The sequence below is a fragment of the Helianthus annuus genome, chromosome 14 (assembly GCF_002127325.2).
Source record: "Helianthus annuus cultivar XRQ/B chromosome 14, HanXRQr2.0-SUNRISE, whole genome shotgun sequence".
Taxonomy (NCBI): Eukaryota; Viridiplantae; Streptophyta; class Magnoliopsida; order Asterales; family Asteraceae; genus Helianthus; species Helianthus annuus.
Window position 1 is genome coordinate 90,531,665 of NC_035446.2, and position 24,864 is coordinate 90,556,528.

At 42.4% G+C, this 24,864-nt stretch overlaps 1 long non-coding RNA gene across 2 annotated transcripts; it reads right to left on the reverse strand.

The window, feature by feature from the left end:
- Positions 1–11,037: 11,037 nt before the first annotated feature.
- Positions 11,038–13,179, reverse strand: LOC110908552. 2 transcript variants are annotated; one of them, XR_002574711.2, is made up of 2 exons: positions 12,807–13,179; positions 11,038–11,643 (listed from the first exon to the last, which is right to left on the reverse strand). It is a non-coding gene; the product is annotated as an uncharacterized LOC110908552 (long non-coding RNA). The 2 variants fall into 2 exon arrangements; XR_004878148.1 differs by having other exon boundaries at positions 12,708–13,179.
- Between the last annotated feature and the right edge of the window lie 11,685 nt (positions 13,180–24,864).

A 24,864-nucleotide genomic window follows, 5' to 3' on the forward strand; every position in this document is an offset into this window, starting at 1 on the left:
GGTTACATTCCTGACATAGAGGAACCTCTGGAATTCCAAGTTCCACCGCTGGGAAAAGCAAAACCTAAAAAGAGGAGAAGATATGTAGGGTGGCGAAAGGTGCGCAGAAGGAAACCTAGGAGACTCCCTAAAATAGAAAATCCTGTGAGTGTGAGCAAGGGAAAAGAAATAGAATCCGGAGAAAGTTCCAAACCAGCAGAAATAGGGATAGAGCTAAAGCAAAAGGGAATAGAAATCGGAGAAAGCTCTAAACAGCCTGAAGAAATCACATTCCAGGACGAAATAGACCGCCTACTGGATAATTGTGATGTACTAGAGCCTATTAACGATAATCTCTTTTCTTACCCCGTTACAGCCCAATTCCCAATAAACCTAGGACCAGCTATTCCAGACCCACTAGTTCACACACGACCCTTAGGTCAAATGGAGGAATGGTGGACCAATGACTGGCAATTCCAAAATATAGTCAATAGTCCCTATAGTTTTCTCCCACAGTTTGATCCAGAACCTATCCCTAATCCGCCAATGAGCTATGAAAATTTAGCTGAACTACGTCAGTTTGGTGAAGAACTGATAGGCACCGGGAATAGGATCCGGGAAATGGGGGAGCAGATCTCCTGGAAGTACGACGAGAGGGAGCGTCATTACTGAAACTGCCAGTGAACCAAAAGATAGAATGGGTTTGGAGAAGTTTGTTTGTATTATAACTAATATAGTAAAACTGACTTTGTAAAATGGGTAATAAAAAAATGTAAGATAACCAGTGTGTATTGAAGTAGGTATAACATATAAAACAAAACAGAAGTCGAGGCATCGACAATTTTGGCTATACTTGCATGTTATACTGATCTATGTGTTTATCTGTGATTTTGGTATCAATAATTAGACACTAATAATTCCTATTAATGCTAATTAGCAGATGAAAAACGCTAATAGTGAACCAGTTAATGAAGTAAATCAGTCTGAGCAAAATCAGGAAGATCAATATATAACTAGACAAGATATTGAGCACTTTATTGCTCAAGGGATAGCCAATGCTATTCCATAAATTGTGGCTGCTGTTCAGAAACCTGCCGAACCATAATTAATTCCTAGTAAACGTACTCCGGAAGATAACGGCAGTAACATCATAAATGGAGGCGGCAATCATGACGATCATGATCCGCAACAGGCCCCACTCCCTAAGAGAATGAAAGCTGCAACACCTGGTTGCACTTACAAAGAATTTCTTGCCTGTAAACCCGCAGAATTTGCAGGTAATGAAGGGGCAACTGCAACACTGCGTTGGTTAGAGAAAACCGAGGCAGTAATTGCAATAAGTAAATGTGCTGAGGAAGATCAAGTGATGTATGCGTCAAACTTGTTCAAAGAAGGGGCGCTAGAATGGTGGAACACGGTGCTACAAGCAAAAGGAAGAAGGGTGGCCTATGCGATAAATTGGGAAGAATTTAAGAGTCTTGTCGAAAGAAAATTCTGTCCCGAATACGAGAAGGAACAAATGGCAAACAAGTTCCTGAGCCATCGTATGATAGGTGTAGACTGTCGAGGATATACTTCGACATTCTTCGAATATGCGAGAGTGGTACCTTCCCTGGCTTCGCCAGAACCGGTACTCATTTCCCGTTATATTTGGGGATTAATTGGAGAAATCCGTAACATCGTTAAAGCTGCGAGACCGCGCACGATTGACGATGCTGTGGAATTAGCTAATACCTTAACCGATGAATTAGTCCGCACCAGAGAAGAAGATCGCAAGAAGGAATTGGCTCAGAAGATTACCCAAGGATTTCGTGTAGGTAATAATAGCAATAAATTCAAGAAAAGAGGAACCGGGCAATACTCGTCACCTCCTTTCTGCAGAAATTGCAAAAAGAAACACTATGGACAGTGCAATATATTTTGCAACTTCTGCAATGCAAAAGGACATCGGGAAGAAGACTACAGAAGGAAAACTAGAATCTGTTATAACTGCGGAGAAACAGGGCATATCAAACCTGAATGTCCTAAGTTAGCCCAACCAGCAGACAATAAAACTAAAACGGCCGACGGAGTAACTAAGAAAAATGCGCGTGCATTCCAGCTGACCACTCAAGAAGCCGAACTCATTCCAGACGTGATAGCGGGTACGTTCTTAGTGCATAACGTCTATGCAAAAGTATTATTTGACTCTGGTGCAAACCAAAGTTTTATTAAATACTTCATTCTGCCAAACTCTTAACCTACCTCTAACTACCCTTAGGCAGATCTTTACTGTTGAAACGGCAGATGGAAATTCTGTCAATATAGACAAGGTTTTGCAAGAAGGAAAGATAGAATTGTTAGGTCATAAGTTTTCTGCAAACCTCTTACCTATGAATTTAGCCGGATTCGATGTGGTATTAGGAATGGATTGGTTAGTCGCCAACCATGCTCGAATCCTGTTTGATAAGAATTCCGTAGAAATCCGTACCCCCACAGGAGAAGTAATATTAATTTCAGGAGATAGACCTCGGAAGCCACTGAAATTCATTTCAGTAATGAAATTGGCTAGTTATTCAAGGAAACAAGAAATGGTGTATATGATTTCTGTAATCATTAACACTAAAAGTAAGGAACTCCAGGACATCCCTATAGTCTCAGAATACCCAGATGTTTTTCCAGAAGAATTACCTGGTTTACCACCTGATAGAAAAGTAGAGTTTAGAATTCATTTAATTCCAGGTACTACACCAATAGCTAAGACACCTTATCGATTAGCACCTACCGAAATGCTAGAATTGAAAAAGCAATTAGATGAATTACTAAGCAAAGGATTCATACAACCTAGTTCATCCCCTTGGGGTGCACCAGTGTTGTTTGTGAAAAAGAAAGATGGATCAATGAGAATGTGTATCGATTATAGGGAATTGAATAAAGTTACAATTAAGAACCGATACCCATTACCTAGGATTGATGATCTTTTTGATCAATTGCAAGGAGCTAGGTATTTCTCTAAGATAGACTTAAGATCAGGATATCACCAGCTGAAAGTGCAAGAGGAGGACATACCTAAAACTGCTTTCAGAACTAGGTATGGTCATTATGAGTTTACAGTCATGCCCTTTGGATTAACAAATGCTCCAGCCGCATTTATGGACATGATGAATAGGATCTGTAAACCCTACTTGGATAAATTTGTGATCGTTTTCATTGACGATATACTTATTTATTCCAAAAGTCAGGAGGAACATTGTGAGCACTTGCATGCACTCTTAACCTTGTTAAGAAAGGAAAAGCTTTATGCCAAATTCTCGAAGTGTGAATTCTGGCTACAAGAAGTGCAATTTTTAGGTCATATGGTGAATCACGAAGGAATTCACGTAGATCCTGCTAAAATAGAAGCAATCACGAATTGGAAAGCTCCACGAACGGCTATGGAAATTAGAAGTTTTCTAGGCTTAGCTGGATACTATAGACGATTTATTAAGGATTTCTCTAAGATAGCTGTACCTTTGACTAAGCTAACCTGTAAGGCAGTTAAGTTCGAATGGGGAACTAAACAAGAAGAAGCCTTTAGGATTCTAAAGCACAAATTAACGAATGCTCCAATTTTAGCTTTACCCGAAGGAACCGAGGATTTTGAAGTATACTGTGATGCTTCAAAATTAGGATATGGATGTGTGTTGATGCAACGCAAAAAGGTAATTGCGTATGCCTCTAGGCAATTGAAAAAGCATGAAGAAAATTACACAACTCATGACCTAGAGTTAGGAGCCATAATTTTTGCCCTTAAAATTTGGAGACATTATCTGTATGGAAGTAAGTTTACTATCTATACGGACCGTAAGAGTTTAAGGTATATGTTTGGGCAAAAAGAGTTAAACATGAGGCAAAGAAGGTGGATGGAAATCCTAAGTGATTACGACTGTGATATTCGATATCACGAAGGAAAAGCAAACGTAGTCGCAGACGCCTTAAGTCGTAAGTATCATGAAAAGCAAAAGCGAGTCCGTGCTCTTAGGTTAAATCTACAACTAGATTTAATGGAACAAATAAAGGAAGTTCAAGGAACGGCAATCAAGGACGATGCCGAAGGAATGAAAGGTTACCTAAAGGAATTAGAACAAGGAAAAGATGGAATTTGGAGATTCCACAAGAAACGAATTTGGGTACCTAAGCAAGGAGAATTAAGAAATAAGATTTTAGAAGAATCTCATAAATCTAGGTATATTGTACATCCAGGCAATAATAAGATGTACCAAGATTTAAGAAATAATTTCTGGTGGATAGGAATGAAAAAGGATATAGCCGAATACGTATCTAAGTGTTTAACCTGTTCACAAGTTAAAGCCGAACATCAGAAACCTTCAGGACTACTACAACAGTTAGAAATGCCTGTATGGAAATGGGAACTCATAACAATGGATATTGTTACTAAGTTACCCAAAACCAGAAAAGGTAATGATGCTATTTGGGTAATTGTGGATCGATTAACCAAATCAGCTCATTTTCTACCAATGAAGGAAACCTTTAGCATGGAAAGGTTAGCCAAGTTGTATGTAGATGAAGTAGTATCCTTACATGGAGTCCCACTCTCCATTGTATCGGATAGAGATAGTCGTTTTACTTCCCGTTTCTGGACAAGTTTCCAGGAAGCAATGGGAACTCGACTTAATTTAAGTACTGCATATCATCCTCAAACGGACGGACAGAGTGAAAGGACAATACAAACCCTGGAAGACATGCTCCGAGCATGTGTAATTGATTTTGGTGGTAATTGGGATAGCCATTTACCATTAATTGAATTCTCCTATAACAATTGTTATCATTCGAGCATCGAATCTGCTCCATTCGAAGCACTGTATGGACGCAAGTGCAGAACTCCCGTTTGTTGGGCAGAGATAGGAGAAAGTCAGTTATCAGGTCCAGAGATTGTACAAGAGACCACAGACAAAATAACTCAAATCAAGGAAAGACTAAAGACTGCTAGAGATCGTCAGAAGAGTTATGCGGACAATCGCCGTAAGCCATTAGAATTCCAAGTCGGAGACAAAGTACTTTTGAAAGTATCTCCTTGGAAAGGAGTAGTACGATTTGGTAAGAAAGGAAAACTGAGTCCCAGATATGTTGGACCATTCCTAGTGATCCAACGAATAGGACCAGTAGCTTATCGGTTACAACTACCAGAAGAATTAGCTGGAGTACATGATGTGTTTCATGTATCCAATCTCAAGAAATGTCTATCAGACGAATCCCTGGTAGTACCTCTTCAAGATATAGAGGTAAATGAAAAGCTGAAATTCGTAGAGAAACCCTTACAAATAGAAGATCGGAAGATCAAGTTTCTCAAACACAAACGACTAGTACTAGTAAAGGTCAAATGGGAATCCAAGAGAGGACCAGAATATACTTGGGAACTGGAATCAGAGATGAAGCGAAAGTACCCTCATCTATTTCAGTAAATCTCGAGGACGAGATTCTTCTTAAGGTGGGGAGGATGTAACAACTGCCACTAAAATCAATAATTAGGACGATAATTAGTCAATAAGAAAACCCTAATTGGGACACCCAATTAATTCTGCACTAGCCCTAAAATTTCCAGGACAATCAGAATTAGGATCAGGACCCCTAAAACTCGAGGGGGGCAAACCCTAGTTGATAATTATCTAAAATAAAACGTAGCTATGTTCTGATTGGTTGGATTTTTGAGTCACCTAAGCTATACCCGAGCTAGGCAGCCTATGAATTAGACTGCTTAGCTTACGGACCGTAAGAGGGTTAGGCATACGGTCCGTAAGCGAGTCTCAAAAATCACTATAAATAGCCGACATTGGCACTTACCTGTAGAAGTTAAAATGTCGCTCAGATTCTGTCTGTACGTCGTGTTACACCACAATCAGTTCACAACACACACACACGATCACGAGGTGCTGCCACAATCAGGGTAATAACTCGATCGCTATTACGATTCAACGTCCGATCGATTATAACTATCCAACAATTGTCCGAGTGCTGCTCAAATTGAGCTTGTACTTTGTTATTCATTGTGATTTCAACTTGAATGTTTGAGCGCTGTTCGAATTCGGACTATGCTCTGTCATTCGTTGTGAATCCATTGAATTGTTAAGTATCGCACTTGATAATAGTTGTGAGGGTTTAATCTCGTGAATTGACGTAACTGCTGAATTAGTTACTAATCCCGTTTGTGTGTGCATTGTTATTTAAATTAGGTTAGAAGGCTAATCAGTAAAGCTTATACTCTGCTCATAAATCTGCAATGTGAGTCATTCTCTTTTTATCAAACTGTTTTACAAAACTCTAAGTTATTTTTAAAGTTATAGTTACAGTGATTAAGTCTATGTAATCACCAAGTTACAGCCGGTATGTGGGGTTTTGTATACATTACTTATTTCCCGTCACACTTGGACAACGAGTTAGCCAAGGGGTGATCTGACCACAGTCACAGACCCCATTTGGACAACGAGATAGCCAATGGGTAGTCGAGTGACAAATACTGTGGGTAGTTGGTTTGATATCAGAAACATTGTAATTCCCCTTAATACTGTAGATTATAACAAATGTGTCATTTTAGTAAAATGAACGATTCACTCAGTATTTCCCCGCTGACAAAACCTTTTTCAAACATGTTTCAGGTGATCTGGTATGAGCAAAGACAAGTGCCGCGGAGCACTCCCAGCTTAGAAAAGTGGCTCAATGTAAATAAATAAATGAACATGTTTTGAAAATAAAGATTTCCCTGAGAAATCACATTATTGTAAATTTCGGGTATTTATCCCTAAGTTATGAAACGAGCAGTTTGAATTATTAAAAGATCCTGTTTTAAAAAGACTTCCGTTGTCGCCTAAATTAAATACCACAGGATTCCTGTCCCGCGGCTCCTGAAACGGGTCAAACCGGGTCGGGGGCCGTGACACCTTTGCCGTCAAAGACCTGCTGGAATGACACTTTCATTCGGGCCTCTCCAAAGCGGGTAAAAAGTTTCTTCAAGTTGTGGTTTATAAAACGTGTGGAGATCTAGGAACGTTGTGATCTTCGGGTCGGAAACGCCTACGCTGCCGAAAATGGTTGAGGAAGTGACTTCCCTTTCTTTCATGTGTGTCAAGAAAATGTACGGCCTTACGTGGGAGAAGTGGATACTCCTGACTGAAAACAGAAGTCCCGCAAACAGTAGTGGAAATCCTTCAAAGTGGTTGAGGAAATCCTTAAAAAAGATTGATACTCGAAGTTTTTGTAGGTCCGTGTTTCGGGATCCAATCCGTGATTTTCATGATAATGTTCATAGATGGAAGAAGATAGAGATGATAAACAAACAACTTTTGTATTAATCCGGTAGTAAACATTACAAGTCGGCCCGATTACATGATAACCGAACTAATACCAAAGAAGTATACATCCAGGGAGAAATCAAGTGGTGATTTCTCCCGGTGAGGACTCAAACCTCCTATCACTCTCTAGCACACACTTGTGCTCTCACTCTTGTGTTTTACAAGACAAGGTGTTGGTATTTATACCAAACACAGGTTGCACAGTCGAAGGATCAAGCTGACTGGTCGACAGATCATCTGTCGACCATCCAGCTTTCGAAAGACACATACATACCTCGAAGGATCACATATCCTTCGAGGTCCATCTTCATCCTTCGATGGTATCTTTCGAGCTCATCGAAGGATATTCATAATCCTTCGATGCCTTATCCTTCGACACCAACATTAAACAACCATAACTTGTCTAGCAAACACACACGGTCAACCGAATAACCCTCTCGTTTGACCACTTCAAACGAGCGGGTCTATACACGTTCGATAGACCGTTTCACTAACTATTACAAATTCAGCGTAAAATAATAACTAATTTATTCGACAAGCATCGGACACAAAATCTGCATCAACAAATTCCCCCTTGTCCGTTGCTGTCGAATGCTGAAAATGCAACTGCAATCAATCTTCAGTCAAGTATTCATCTTCTCTGTGTTGACCAATTCCCCCTTGACCGATGATCCAGGTAGGTAGTATCTTGATGCTCATTGTATAAGATTTCCCCCTCAGAGTACGCGCATCCGTGTTGAGTGTTGTGCAATTTCCTCAAAAGACTCAATTGACCGATCTTCCGCTGATCTTCCAATACTCCAACCGGCATTTGATAAGGGTTCCATTCTTTTACAACTGCATCAAGTCTTGATCTTCAAGCGTCTGTGCAAAACATTCCACGCTGAACCGTTTGTATCACCAGAAAATCACAAACTCTACCACCTGTGATTGCGTTTAGAAATTTACCGAAGAAATTCAACATTTGGAAATTTTTATCCCCCCATTTCTTTGGTAAGATCTCTAAACCTTAACAGATTCTTTCCACTTCAAAGAAACTGTCGTCAAATGTTCACCAATTCCCTCCACTGAGCGGAACTGTCATCAATCTTCATTGAATGTTCTCGGTTCCGAAAATTCACGAACATGACTTTCTTCTTTGCATAATCTAGTTGAATAAGAACGTCCCCTGGTACCCCGTAGGATCTGACTTGTATCCCCCCAAAGACCAAAGACTTTGTGAACTCGTTAGGACCGGTATAGACGTTCCAGGTTCATACGTTCGTCTTCAAATGCGAGAATATGACAATAAACAAAATCCTTTCGAACATTTCCGAATAACCGGTAACAATCATAAATACTGATGCGCGGAAGCGAACATATCGTGTTGTTTTTGGCCCATAATAGTCGCGTTACCAGTTTTGCCATTTCATCGGTAACCGTGACTACCCCACAATTTTTCAAACATCAAGTTTTCATCATCTTCTGTTTTCATCGTTCCGAATCATCCCGCGCGCTCCCAAAATCCATACGAATTTTGACTTTGATATTAGGAGCGCGATTCAGATCAACTTCGCAAATACCCGACCCCACTCCGTCACTCAAAAACACAAAATTACATCAACTTTAAATATGGCAGCCTTTGTAGCCCTTTAGAGCATCCCACTCAAAAGTCAAAGGCCCTAGCTTCTATAGCCCAAGAGGTACACCATTTTCCAAATGCCCAAATACCCATCAGCCCATGTGTGAAACCTTTCTTGAACAATTTGGCCCACATTAAAGAATATAATTCTGATGACATCGACCAAACCCTACACACAAACAAAAGGTAGCCGCTACTTTGTCTCTTCTCAAAAGTCAACAACCCTAACATCACAGCCGACACAATCTTCTTTCTCTCTCCTGCGATACATTTCAGCCGACCACCATCATACCGGTTGATGATGATCCTTCGACCAAGGATTACCCTTCGAAAGCTGCTGATCTTTCGAACCTGTTGTGATGACCCTTCGATACACAACAAGGTGATCTTTCGAAGATATTTAGGGGGCAAGAAGATCTTTCGAAGCTGTTGATGTTGATCCTTTGAAATCAGACAAATGTGTGACCCTTCGATTCAAACAGATAATCTATCGAAGTTGTTGAGGGTTAAATGTGATCTTTCGAATTGAATGGTCTGACCCTTCGAAACCAGTTGGGTTGACCTTTCAAAAGTAGCTGATCTTTCGAAGTAATGTTTGATCTTTCGGAGTTGTGAGTGATCTTTTCTGGCACATGTCAGATCTGAATCTGACAAACATCAGCTGCTATCATATCAGAACTGACCTTTTAAAAAAAAGATTTGACCCTTCGAAACAAAGAATGATCCTTCGAATCATGGAAGGATGACCCTTCGAATGAAGGAATGATCTTTCGAGAAAGTGTTTTGACCTTTCGAAGTTGTTGTGGGTGGAAGTTGACCTTTCGAAACAGAAACCTAACAGAAACCTGATCTTTCGAAGTTCTTCACATCTTTCAACACATGAAGATGTGAAGAACATCAAGAACACAGACATCTGGGTAAATTTGCAGATTCGATGAAAACATTTGTACACGATTTTTGATGATGGAAACTTGAAGATTTAGGAGAAAAACATAAAACCCAACACTCGTTTTATCACAGATCTGGATATTCGGGTCCAGATCTGAGTTTTTCTCACTTTCACCATTTTTTACATCTTGAACAAAAACCCACAAAAATCACAGATCTAGAGCACATGTGACTTAGTAAACGGTTAGTTTTACTAAATCGGGCACCATGGCTCTGATACCAATTGTAGGTCCGTGTTTCGGGATCCAATCCGTGATTTTCATGATAATGTTCATAGATGGAAGAAGATAGAGATGATAAACAAACAACTTTTGTATTAATCCGGTAGTAAACATTACAAGTCGGCCCGATTACATGATAACCGAACTAATACCAAAGAAGTATACATCCAGGGAGAAATCAAGTGGTGATTTCTCCCGGTGAGGACTCAAACCTCCTATCACTCTCTAGCACACACTTGTGCTCTCACTCTTGTGTTTTACAAGACAAGGTGTTGGTATTTATACCAAACACAGGTTGCACAGTCGAAGGATCAAGCTGACTGGTCGACAGATCATCTGTCGACCATCCAGCTTTCGAAAGACACATACATACCTCGAAGGATCACATATCCTTCGAGGTCCATCTTCATCCTTCGATGGTATCTTTCGAGCTCATCGAAGGATATTCATAATCCTTCGATGCCTTATCCTTCGACACCAACATTAAACAACCATAACTTGTCTAGCAAACACACACGGTCAACCGAATAACCCTCTCGTTTGACCACTTCAAACGAGCGGGTCTATACACATTCGATAGACCGTTTCACTAACTATTACAAATTCAGCGTAAAATAATAACTAATCTATTCGACAAGCATCGGACACAAAATCTGCATCAACAGTTTTGTTAGTCGTTCAAAAAAAATTCATAAAAAATTGGGTGGCTTTTTCTTTTGATTCAATTATGCAACTATAAATTCAGTACAAGATACCAACATCCTAGCAATGCTTACAAATTCAACACATAAGTGCAACTATAAATTCAGTAGAAGATACTAACATCCTAGCAATAATTATAAATCCAACACATATATTATTGAACCACCCAGCCACCTTGATTGAAAAAGATATATTACATTTTTTTAAAACATGTGTTTTTTATGCATAGCACACTATTTCATAAAAAAAAATGGGCGGCTCTTTCTTTGATTCAATTGTGCAACAATAAATTCACCAGAAGATACTAACATCCTAGCAATAATTACGAATTGAACACATAATTATTGAACCACCTTTCTTTTAAGACGAAAAATGATACTCTTATTTTACATGAATAATACTAAATTATTCTCTTGTCCCCTGTGGTTTTGTAAAATAACACCTATAGTCCCCAACTTTTGTAAATTACACTGGTGCTCCCTGTGGTTTGGCGAGTTGTTACTCGGATAGTCCATGGAGTGGATGTCCGTTAGTTTTCTCCGTTAAGTCCATCTGAAATTACTTACTTACCCATCCCTTTAAAAAATAAAAAACAAATATGGATTATTAAAAGTGTGAGACCCACCACTCACCCCCAACTTCATCTTCAACCTCTATCCCCAACCCTCTACCATCACCATTTTCTCCATCAAGCACCACCCAAACCTGAAACCCCACCTCCACGACACCCTACCGCACCCGTCTTCGCCCGACGAGCATCCCGTTCCGGCGACGTACCAGCTGATTGTCCATTGCTCTGTTCTGTAGTTTGTTAAATTCGAACAAATCACATCACCAAAGATGCATTCTAACATTCAAAAAGAGAAGCCACGTATTAGTTGAATTTATAGTTTCAATAATACCTGAAAAATATAAAACAAACAGATGAAATCTACATGTGATTAACATAAACATAATCCCCTGTTTTCCAATAACACAATTCCCACAAATGATTAAAACCTAAGAAATGCCGTATGAGACAGTAACCAACACCATCATCCATGCTTCTCCCCACCTTAATTCCTTTCTTATGGCGACTTCTAAAGACCTAAACCTATGACGAAACCCAACAATAACTAGGATCCGAATATCCGATGAAACCCTTAACGGTGATGGTGTTCTTTTCAGTGATCCCGAAGTGATTCCAGCTCTGATGGCAGCGACGGTGATGGTGGATTTGAACCATAGCTGTAGCGGCGGTGGTCGAGGGTGACTCAGATGCAGAACCACAACTTCCATGGCTGTTTGTCGGTGTGGTGGTTCCCTGGCTACTTGATGGCTGGCTCACATGGTGGTGGCAAATTGCCACTGGCAATGGTTTGTCCACAGAGAAGGAAGAGATGAAAGTGGAGAAGAGTGATATTTGTTTTTTTAATGGGAGGGGTAAATAAGTAATTTCATATGGACTTAACGGAGAAAACTAACGGACATCCACTCCAGGGACTATCCGAGTAACAACTCATCAAACCATAGGGAGCACCGATGTAATTTCCAAAAGTTAGGGACTATAGGTGTTATTTTACAAAACCATAGGGACTATCCGAGTATTTTACTCCAGATTTAATTTTAAACTTAAGAACTTTACTCTAAGAGACTATGTATCCACCAAATAGACTGGCCTCACACTGACAATTATTGAACCACCTAACTACTTGTTTCTTAATAAACTTAAGAACTTTACTCTAAGAGACGTATGTATCCATCAAATAGAATGGCCTCACATTGACAATTATTGAACCACCTAACTACTTGTTTCTTAAAACTATTATTATAAGTAATAAAAAGTAATCAATCTTTTACCTAACATTGACTTAATCAATACAATCCTATACATTAACTTTTAAGAGTAAAATAACAAGAAATTGAATGAACCTCCGTCACATTCCCTAGTATAATATGTACATGTTTCGCCTGAATATGATATATGTTTATGTAACAAAAACAAGGAACATGCATACTTATAAAACTAACCGTGATTTCGATTGGCACACGAGTATCAATCCTGCACTAATAATACAAATCAATGCAATCGATATCAAGTCGCTTCAGGCTAGCTTCACAACACAAGCAGCCCTCATGAATTCACTTAATCGGCATATGAGAAGAAAGTTGTTACCTTGCCGAGAAGGATTTCGATTGTTTTTGGGCGTAGACGTTGGATTGATACTCTTGATACTCGTGTGCCAATCGAAATCACGGTTAGATTCACATGCCCATGCAGCCAAAATTCTGAGTTGAAACCTCTAAACGAATGCCTGATTTGATCCAATTTAAAGTGTGGGTGAAGTTAGGGGTAGGAGTCCATAACGATATGTGGACGTAAGCGCCTACGTTTTGGCATGAAAATTAATGGTTGGTGTCTCTCTTTTTTGAAGGGAGTTGATGTGATATTGTAATAGTTGTTTTTTCAACTTTGAATTTTCAAAACTACTAGAATTTTCAAATACTAGACAGACATATTTTTGAAAATCTTATGTAAATAAACATATATTGTAAAAGTCTCTCTCTTTAAATAAGTATGGAAAGTCTAATTTTAATAAAGAATTGTAAAAGAAGCGTATAAGTCAACTGGTTGAAAAGAGTTGGGTTGTTTTTTGAGATTTAAGTTCAATCTTCACTAATACCACATTTGATAGATAAAGGCAATAAAAGCTAGTTCTCCCAGACCCTAGGTCAAGATTTCGAGCCCAAGTTACCCTGGGTTTTAGTCCATCATGCATTATGCAAGAGAGATTCTCTCTTGTGATGGCACAAGCCCCCCTGCCACTGGAAGTGGGTGGTATGGTTTTCCGGAGAACGCCGTTAGCCAAACTCTGACGCCAGCGTAGGCCTGGTTAAGCCAACATAGTCTGGCCAGAGTAGGGTTAGGGTCCTCTGTTTATGAGGGTGAGAAATCTCTCTCACAACAAGTTAAAGATTCTCACAATTCAAAGATAAAAACACTAAAGGTGATCCAAAATTCAGACTATCTAGCTAGCATGTCATATCATTTTAAACCATTACCAATCAAAAAACCCACTTTTTCCCACAACATTCAAGAATTTGAAACCACTCCAAACATCTATCTCATTATCCACCTTATCATATACTTTTCTTTTATTTAAACTATTGATAATTTATATAATATAATTTTAATTTATTTACTTAATTATATTATTTGTTTTCTATTTAAAATAAATAAAAAATAAAATTCATAAAAATGTAATTAATTTATTAATTGTTTTATATTATTTTATTTTGTTATCTAGTGTTTTTTATAATAAATTCAAATAAAATACTAAAATGGAATATTTAATTTTACAACGACTCTTTTTTTAAATAGCTACTTTTGCAACGGCTAGTTTTTCAAACTGCCACTTTTGCAATGTCTAGTTTTTACTGGATATAAATTTAATTCATATCTCAAGCAACAAGTCGGTTCTCAACTGATAATTCACTATAAATATTCAGAAACTCTTGGACCGAAGAGGAAGAGGAAGAGGAAGAGGAAGAGGAAGAGGAAGAAGAGATGACTCTGGTCAACTCTTGGATGGACTTATGCGAAAACAGACTGCCAGGTCAATTAGAGAGCCCTTATTTGTTTAGGTTTAATTATGTGATTTGTTTAGTTTTTTTAATTTAATAAATTTGTTTAGTTAAGTTTTTGTAATATTTATGCAATTTGTTTTAAATATTTTATGTTTAATCTTATTATGTATATTTTTTTATTAAATAACAAACATAATCTTAAAAAAAACTAACAAGAAAAGTTTTTTTTATTAATACAAAAACCCCACCTTTGGGCTCCATCACAATCCATCGGACTAGTCCGCTCGAGCCAAGGGCTGTGGTCCCACGGATGGCGCCAATGTCGAATACCCAAATCCCTGCTGACGTTCAATGGGGTCTTCGCTGACGTCAAGATATCCCGGCCTTCGTTGCTACAAAAAAGTAAACCGTTAGCCTCGTCACGGAGGGCCCCGGAAGGGGGATCCTTGACCAAGCTCCGGCGTGAGAATAAGTAAACTTGCCGGAAGAGCTGAGGAGTTTATCCCGATGAGTATGACCACCGGGATGCTTCCGCTAAGGTGTGAATCCAATAAATGTGTGTGTGTTTATTGTGTAAGAATGTTGGTCGGAATAAATGAGAGGGGAGTAAATGAGAGAGTGTTAAATGCGATACCTTCCGAGAGAGTGCTCCATGATCACTCCTTGCTTTCCTTATATAACCTCTATGCCTTATCTCACATGTGGGATATTTAATGAGATGATCTAACGGGTTTTAAGGGTCTTCGGGGAGCTCAGACACGTGTCTGACTCCCAACGGTAGGATGGCAACCTTGTTTAATGTTTCCGACTGGAGAAGTACAATGCCAGCCGAGATACTCTTCACAGCGGACATTAAATGCTGCCTGCTCTTTCTGAATCCTCGTTTCCCGCTTATTTTCGTATGAAGGAAACCTTAATGGGGAAGTTAAGTTATCTTCGGGCCTTGTCTGTTGAGCTTGTGTGATGGCAGCCCAAGTCGGGTGAATGGAGCAATCCATTGGCCCGTCGTCAAGTCTTAGTCCCTGGCTCTGAGACCCAAGGCTCATGATCCGGGGCTGAGTCACATTTGTCTTCAAAAGGTAATTCTCTTGGTTTAAAAATGTGGGCCCGTTCTTTGAGTGATCATTATTCACCCCCTGTTAGTCTGCCGAATATTAATGGCGGGGTTTAATCCCATCAGTACAGTACACGTGCCCCTTTTTTGAATTTTGAAGGGACGGCGATGTGACGGTTATCGCCATTGTCAGTTACCTCTTTAAATACCCCCTTAGTCTTCTTGAATCCTCATTCCACTTCCACCATAACCCTCTGTTTCTTACTTTCTTGACATTCCTTCGATCACTATTTCTCCTTCAACTATGAGTCGTACCGGCCGCTCGGCGATCCGATCAGTCTTGACAGCGAAGGACTTGGAGTCCTTTGTCAAGACTTACAATATTCCTGAGCGTTTCTCTCCTACCTTGCCGGGTCCTGATGAACTGGCTGAATGTACACCGGACCGGATTCCCCTTTATACATTAGCATTCTCTTCTTGTGGAGTCCGGTATCCCCTTTCATCTTTCAAGATTGCCTTGTTGCGTCACTTTGGGGTACATTTCTCTCAGTTGCATCCTCTACGGTTTATGAGAGTGGTGCACTTTGAGTTGTCTTGTGCGGCCGTTTCCGGCGAGCCATCTATCCCTTTATTCTACATGTTTTATAAATTGATCTCCGATGGGGATTGGTTCACCTTTTCCAAACGGCAGAATAGTGTGTCGAAACCCTGCTATACCTTTATGCCAACTTCCACTTACCCCAAAGAATGGAAGAGTAGGTTTATCTTTGTTTCAGCTGCCATGACACCGGAGTCTCCACCACCAAGAGATGTTGAGGCCGCCATTGAAGACATTGTTCCCACCTTGTCTGCTAATGAAACCATCCAGTGGAAGCGTATGTGTGAAAACCCGACGAGGGCTTTTACCTTTTCTGAGGGGATCCTGGCCATGGGGGGCTTGAGCCCTTCCTACTCAGTTCGTCCCAAGGCTTTTTTCGGCAAGAAAGGTATCTTCTTGCCCTAGATTTACTACTATCTGTTTTCACTCTTTGGTATCTGTGTAGTCATCTTTAGTATCATTTCTTATGCAGAGTTAACTTTGTGGAGACTACTTCAAGGGGATTCTAAGGATGTGAAGTTTGTAATTGGTGATAAGGTTGATCCGGGTTTGAACCGGAGCGGAGGCGTGCAGGTTACCGGAGGGTCTGCTCAGGCTGGGGGCTCTGTTGCTGTGGAAGGAGGTGAGGGGACCTCCTCCGATGGGGAGGAGAGTTCCCCTGATCTTCCTCCCATTAAGCATTCTGGTCAAAGTGATGATGAAGATCTGGAGGTCCGTTTGGTCCATAAGAGGAAAGCTGTAAGTCTTAAACCAACCCCTGCTCCTCGTGATATCCGGCAGAGGCTCCGGAGTGCTAGCGGACAGAAACCCCCTCCTTCAACAAAGGCTGTTTCCGAGCTTCCCCTGTTGGGGTTAAGGGTTCGTTGTCTAAGCACCTGCGGTCCTCTAGCCTTGTGAGTGCACCCTTGTTGGTGAGCTTATTTTTCCTTTTACTTGTTGCCTTATATTTGTTTTGCATTTGGGGAGGTTTTTGATACTTCCTTTTTTTTATCTAAGTAGGGAAGTTCTCATGATCCAATAGAGATTCCTATTGGCCCCTCCTCTTCCCGTGTTCGAGACAAAACTCCAAAGTAAGCATTGCCCGCACTACCTCAGCTTTTAAGATTTCTCCTCATCATGCTACTGGGACCAGTAAACCTTCTCAGTTTGAGGGTCTTGCTCATCGATCCCCTTTGGCTCCCCTGTTTGCTGATGCCATCCCCCTTACCTATGTCCCTAAGTGGAAAATAACTCACTCTTTGGTGATAGGGACCCCTGAGACTGCCAGGGATTTTTTGAGTCATGTTGTCCCTCCCTCTCATAGGTTTATGAATTCTGCTTTGAGGGATGAACTTTTTGAGGATCAATACAGCATGTCACTTTGTGAAAGCTTTTTTAGGGGTGCCGACATGTTGCAGAGGGTTGACGATTTGAGGAGGGCGAATGAAGAACTCAAGAGTGAACTCAAGGCTTCCCAGTCTGTTGCTGTCGACCTTCGATGTCAAGTGGTTGAAGCTGAGCGAAAATTGCAAGAGGAGAAGGTACATAGCCTTTCTCCCCCCTCTTTTTTTTATTTTCCGATTGCTTTTGGATTCTTGATGATGTTTTTTGCCCAGGGGGCTAGAGCAATGTTGGAGCGGAGGGAGCAAGCTTGGGAGAGGGAGATAGCGGTGTTGGCAGAGGAGAATGAAGAGTTAGCCGCTGAGCTAAAGCATCTGAAGGAGGTCGGCTCCGTTTCTCAGGAGCAACTGAACACTATGTATGCTGATTATGAGATAGCTTCTGATGATAACCAGCTATTGGCTAAAGAGAAGCATTGGTTAATCACTGAGGGTTTCGGAGCTTTCCTTACTGCTGTCGCTCAGTCGGAGGATTTTAAGAATGGCCTGGAGGAGGTGTATAGGGCGTATCAGGATGCTGCCTACCAGGCCGGGCTGAAGGATGGGTACATTTACTCTGCTCAGGGTCTGGGCAGGAAAGAGACTCCGCTTTACGATGCCAAAGCCAAGAAGCGGTTGTCTAAGCTAGATAAGGAGTTGGGGAGCAAGACCCCAGTCATTCTCAAGAAGATCCTGGAGCATCCCATGATATCCATAGATGAACTGAAGGCCCTGTTTTCCTCTGCTGGTCCCTCGTCTCTGAAGTCTTTGTCTGGGGTGGTCCCCAGTGATTTCCGAACATTAACCTTTTTCGATATGGTTGTAACCTGGATAATTACTTACCCTAGAATACTTTAAACTTTTTTGGTGTTTGGAAGGAGAACCTTTGTGTAAGGGTTCTCCTAAGTACTTAATCATATAACCTATGACTGTATGTTGCTATCCTGCCTCTTGTTTGCTTTTGTTGTGTTTTTTCATTTTGCAGGAGCTTTTTGCCAGGGATCGGGTTAGTACTTTTCTAAAGACTTTTTGAGCTGTTAGCAAGAAGTCGTGCTTTAGTCTTTTTGTTATGTTTGTTGACTTGTATGTTAGTTGTTTTCGCCAAAGTCAGTAAGGCTTCACATTATACATTTACTTTGCAAATAAATAAAGAGAGACTTCTTTTTGTAGCTTGTTTACAAAAGTGTGTTGTGCTTATGGTTTGTTTGGTAAACCAGGATTGTCTGTTCGAGGCCAATCCCTGGACAAGTTTATAATGTAGGATTATGTTTTTTGGTTTGTTTGTCCTTTTTCTTTGGGTTAGCTAGACCCTATTTTTGCCCCACAGCCGGGCGTTTGGTATGCTTGGTATACCTTGTACACGTGTGTTTGTTTATTGTTAGGTTTATATCCGTTTTAGGCACGTCTGCCCTGGTATAGCACCTGTTGTTTAGCCAAAAGAGGACAAGTTGATTGTCCGTTTGTCATTCACTTCTTTGGGGACTAAGTTTCCCCGTACAAGTTTTTACAAAAGATTTTATCTTGGGGTATGCCCCAGACTAACAGTTAATCATTACAAAAGTGGCTCCCTGGCCGTTTTTCCTAGGGGATGAACCCCCCATATGTGATACTTCCTTAGTTGCATGAGGTTCCATGTCTTGGGGACCTCCTTGCCTTGGAGCGTTTCCAGCTTGCAACTTCCTTTGCCGTTTGCCCATGTAACCCGGTAAGGTCCTTCCCAATTGGGCCCTAGCTTCCCGGTGTTTTCTTGTAGGCTGGCTTTGTTTGATCTTAGGACCAAATCCCCTGGGACGAGGTTAAGCTTTTTCATTTTTGCATTGTAATAACTTTCAAGCTGCTTCTTGTACTTAGCCTCCTTGACTGCTGCCACTTCTCTCCTTTCTTCAAGCAGATTCAGGTTAATCCGGAGGTCTTGCTCATTTTCGGCCTCCCTGAGCTTCATCCTGGCAGTTGGGGATCCTATTTCAGCCGGGATGACAGCCTCCGTCCCGTAAGTTAAGCTGAAAGGAGTCTCCCCGTTGCAGTTTTTAGGGATGGTCCTATATGCCCATAGCACAAATGGCAGTTCCTCCAGCCATCCTTTTTTCTTTCTTCCGAGTCTCCCTTTCATCCCTTTGATAACGCTTTGATTTGCTCTCTCCACTAGCCCGTTGCTCTGGGCGTGGGTGACGGAAGTGAACACTTGTTGTATGTGCATTTGTTCGCACCATGGTCTGAAGGGTTTTCCAGCAAATTGTACGCCATTGTCACTCACGAGCTCCTTCGGGACACCATATCTGCAGATAATGTTGTCTAACACAAACCGCCTCATTTGTTCCACGGTTAGTTTTGCCAAGGGTCTCGCTTCTATCCACTTGGTAAAATAATCGATGGCAACTACCACATATTTGACCCCTCCTGGACCCTCTGGGAATGGCCCGATTATGTCGATGGCCCACTTTTGGAAGGGCCAAGACGTTGAGACGGATATCATGGGGTGTTTGTGGCGATGAGTCATTGGTGCGTGGATCTGGCAATTGTCACATCTTTTAATCTCCTCAGATGTTGTTTCATACATTCGCGGCCAATAGAATCCCGCATTCATTGCCTTTGCTACTACCATCCTTGTCCCCGAATGCATTCCATAAATCCCCTCGTGTATTTCTCTGATCACATACTTAGCTTCTTCCATGTCGACGCACTTCAAGGATGGGCCCAGGTATGATCTTCGGTAAAGTTCTCCATCAACCAGCTCATACTGTAAGGCTTTGACTCTTACCTTCCTGGCTGCCCAGTCTCCTTCGGGTAACGTTCCGTGTCTGAGGAATTTTGCAATCGGTGTCATCCATGTTTCTTGTGCGTTTTCGACTGCAGCCACCTCTTCTGTGCTGAGAGAAGGGGAAGTCAGTACCTCCACTTTGACTTCTCTGGCTAGATGGTCAAATGCCGCAAAGGCCAGTTTGCTGAGGGCATCAGATTTTCTGTTTCTCCCATGGGGGATGTATTCTAACTTGAAGGTCTTGAAAGCTTCGGCTGTCTCCTTTACCTTCGCTACATACTGAGCCATGGTGTTGTCTTTTGCCTCGTATTCCCCTTGGTATTGTTTGACCACTAACTGCTAGTCGGTACTGGCTTCTACATGCTTCGCTTTCATTTTCTTGGCCAGCCTCATTCCTGCCAAGAGGGCTTCGTACTCTGAAGTGTTGTTGGTGTTTTCAAAATCTAACCTGATGGCGTAGGTTAGCTCAACTCCTTCAGGGCTTGTTAACGTAATGCCCGCTCCACTCCCTTCTTCGCTAGAGTCTACGTCTATGAGTAGTTTCCACACAGCCTCGTCTTCCTTCTCTTTATCTTCCCTTTCCAAGGCCTCCCATTTTAAAAGTTCTTTTTCCTCATCCTCGGGGACTTCTGCTAAGAAATCGGCCAGTATTTGTCCTTTCATGGATGTCCTGGGTTTGAACTCCAAGGAGTGTTCCCCCAGCTCTACGGCCCACTTAGCTAGTCGCCCCGACAACTCCGGCCTCCTTAGCACTTTTTGGAGGGGTTGGTATGTCATTAAGGTGATTTTATGTCCTTAGAAGTACCTTCTGAGCCTTCGGGATGCAAAGACGAGAGCTAGAGCCAGTGTCTCTAGGGGCATATAGCATTCCTCAGGGCCCTTGAGGGTTCTGCTGATGAAATATATTGGTATCTGCTTTCCCTCCCGTTCCACCATCATAACCGCACTTATGGTTGTTTTTGAGGCCGATAGATACAAGAGTAGATGCTCCCCGGGTACTGGGGTGGCTAGGGTTGGGAGTTTGTAGATGTAAGCCTTCATTTCTTAAAAAACGGTTTCTGCCTCAGAGGTCCACTTAAACTTGTCCGTTTGAAAGCACTCCTTCAGCACCTTCATGAAGGGAAGGGTCCTATCTGCCACTTTTGACAAAAAACAGTTTAAGGCGATTAGCCTTCCGTTCAGCTGCTGGATGTCTTTCAAGGACCCGGGGGACCGCATTTCAGCCACAGCTTGAGTTTTTTCCGGGTTAGCTTTGATTCCACCCTTAGTGACCACCACCCCCAGGAATTTCCCTTCTTCTACCCCAAAACAGCACTTCCCAGGGTTTAGCTTCATATTAACATCTTGCATGGTATGGATAGGTTTAGCTATATCATCTATCATGGCCATTTCAGTCAGACTCTTGATAACGATGTCATCGACGTATACCTCCAGGTTTCGTCCCCGTTCTTTTCTGAAGAGGGTATTCATGAACCTTTGATAGGTGGCCCAGCATTTTTGAGGCCGAAGGGCATTTTGGTATAACAAAATGTCTCCTCATCTGTGATGAAGGCGGTCTTTTCCTCATCTTCTACTGACATCTGTATCTGATGATAGCCTTTGTAGGCATCCAAGAAGCACTTCAGGGGATATTGAGATAAGGAGTCCACCTGGACGTCTATCTCTGGAAGGGGGTAGCAGTCTGATGAAACAATGGTTAACCGGGCATGGTTAACTCACTGATCTCGTCAAGAAGGGTTAATCCCTTCCTCTCGAGGATCACTGGCTGGATCACCGGTGGGTTGATCTCCTGCACAAGGAAACGAACCGTGACTCGTAACAAGGAGGATGGGGTGGGGGGTGCTCCTTGTTACCACTCTCCGGCGTGAGAATCAGTAATTTGCTTGGGAAGCAAAGTAAGATAGTAGTAGTAGTGAGAGAGTTGTAAAGAGATACCTCAAACCTGGTTTGGGGTTGGTATTTATAGCCGAGGAGTGAAGGAGGAGGTGGATGGATAGACTGACGGCATGCTGCACCATTGCAGGTGTGTCAGACATGTCGGCTGGGGAGACGACGCCACGTCAGTCTGTCGCTTACGTAGACCTGATAGGTGACTGCCATTGGTTCCACTTGCACTGTGGTGTCAGTCCCACTTGTTGAGCGTATAGGATGTGGTGCGAGCCGCATCGCTGCCTACGGTAACATCTGATGTTATCGCGTCTCTTGCTTGTGATCAAGAAATACACGAGATGCGGTGTTGGCCGCATCGTCGCCTGTGGTGACTGTTGCTGTTATCCAGCTTCCTTGTATTGATAGAAGTGTTCACTGGACGCGGTGCGAGGCCGCATCGCTGTGAATCTTCCGTTTTCATACACCAGATGTGATGCTATGTCGCATCACTCTACCGTTCTCATGTTCCAGGTAAGTCCTTCTTCATCACTAGATAGATTGGATTCAACCCTTGTGTCGACGCGTTCTCGCATGGGCACAAGTAGGTTGTTGGCTGGTGGGGGTTTTGATAAGGGTAATGGTCACTCGCGGTTGATGCTGACGCGAGATCTAGGACCATACCCCTTCAAGTCCCCCCAGTCTAGTGTTGCTGCCACATGCAAGTTGTATGTGGGAGGAGTACTGGACTATGGTGTTTAGAAGGTAGTTTGGAGTCTGGAGAAGATCCTAGACCATGTGGATGGTCTTCTCTGTTTGTAAATCAAGCTGGAGGTCTGGAAGGGTCATTTGACGCCTCTTTCGTACCGGTGAAAATGTTTCGTCTGATGCGAAATTCTCAGCCTTTGGCTGGTTGCTACCTGTTGGTGTGCCGAACCAAGTGTGGGAATTAGTTGGAGGAAGTGTACAAACTTCGAACCAATCTCTGAGAGGGTGGTTGAAGGTGTGCACAAACTTCGAACCAACCTTTGAGGTGGTGAACGAAGAAGAGAGCGTGTTGCTCCCATGAATGGATATCTAATGATGATTCCTTTCGTGGGGTGTTCATGTTCTTCCCATTAGCTCTCAAGTAACCGCGCGTCCTTTGCGGTTATCTCGTTGCTTGACATTGTTGGCCACGGTTGTGGGAACAACGTTGGGTACTTGCGTTATTGTTGGCCATGTTTGGTCGAACAATGTGATTCTGGATAATGGTCAAATAAACATGGTTATAGGCATGGTAATGCCTATCATTGTTTATTCTATCCAACTTACAAGTAGGGTAACAAAGTCATAAGCAGACTTGTTACCGCTTGTTCGATCGCTTGTTGTTCGACAAGGGCTCGTATGATCATTGGGGATCTCGTCTGCATCTCTTCCGTAGGCACCTTCCTTCACGCTCCAATACCGAGGAGTTTTCCTTGGAGTAGTTTCGTTCCTCGATGTGGAGTTAGTTGTGGCTCTTCCGTAGCAACCATTTGCGGAAGCTATGGTTATGTCTGCAGCGACTCATGAGTGTCTGCGGTTTTGCATTCCCATATTCGCTCGAAACGGGTGTGTTGCTCGGATATGGCTCTTGAAGGTTCAGGAGTCAGGGTTGCTGATGATGAAACTTGTGGTCGTGGGTTCGGGCCCCACGGTGGGCGCCAATGATGAAACAATGGTTAACCAGGCAGGGTTAACTCACTGATCTCGTCAAGAAGGGTTAATCCCTTCCTCTCGAGGATCACTGGCTGGATCACCGGTGGGTTGATCTCCTGCACAAGGAAACAAACCGTGACTCGTAACAAGGAGGATGGGGTGGGGGTGCTCCTTGTTACCACTCTCCGGCGTGAGAATTAGTAATTTGCTTGGGAAGCAAAGTAAGATAGTAGTAGTAGTGAGAGAGTTGTAAAGAGATACCTCAAACCTGGTTTGGGGTTGGTATTTATAGCCGAGGAGTGAAGGAGGAGGTGGATGGATAGACTGACGGCATGCTGCACCTTTGCAGGTGTGTCAGACATGTCGGCCGGGGAGACGACGCCATGTCAGTCTGTCGCTTACGTAGACCTGACAGGTGACTGACATTGGTTCCACTTGCACTGTGGTGTCAGTCCCACTTGTTGAGCGTATAGGATGCGGTGCGAGCCGCATCGCTGCCTGCGGTAACATCTGATGTTATCGCGTCTCTTGCTTATGATCAAGAAATATGCGAGATGCGGTGCTGGCCGCATCGTCGCCTGTGGTGACTGTTGCTGTTATCCAGCTTCCCTGTATTGATAGAAGTGTTCACTGGACGCGGTGCGAGGCCGCATCGCTGTGAATACTTCCGTTTTCATACACCAGATGTGATGCTATGTCGCATCACTCTACCGTTCTCATGTTCCAGGTAAGTCCTCCTTCATCACTAGATAGATTGGATTCAACCCTTGTGTCGACGCGTTCTCGCATGGGCATAAGTAGGTTGTTGGCTGGTGGGGGTTTTGATAAGGGTAATGGTCACTCGCGGTTGATGCTGACGCGAGATCTGGGACCATACCCCTTCACAGTCCTTGGGGCACGCTTTGTTTAGATCTTGAAAGTCGATGCACATCCTCCATCCTCCGTTTTTCTTTTGAACCATAACCAGATTTGCAACCCAGGATGGGTACTTCACTTCTCTGACTATTCCGGCTCTGAGCAGTTTCCTGGTATCCTCGCAGGCGGCCCTCCTTTTGCTGGGGCCCATGCTCCGCTTTTTCTGCTTGACTGGCTTTGCCCAAGTGTATGTATTGAGTCGGTGTTCGGTTAAGCTTCTTGGGATTCCTGTCATATCTCCATGTTGGAATGCAAATACATCTATGTTGAGG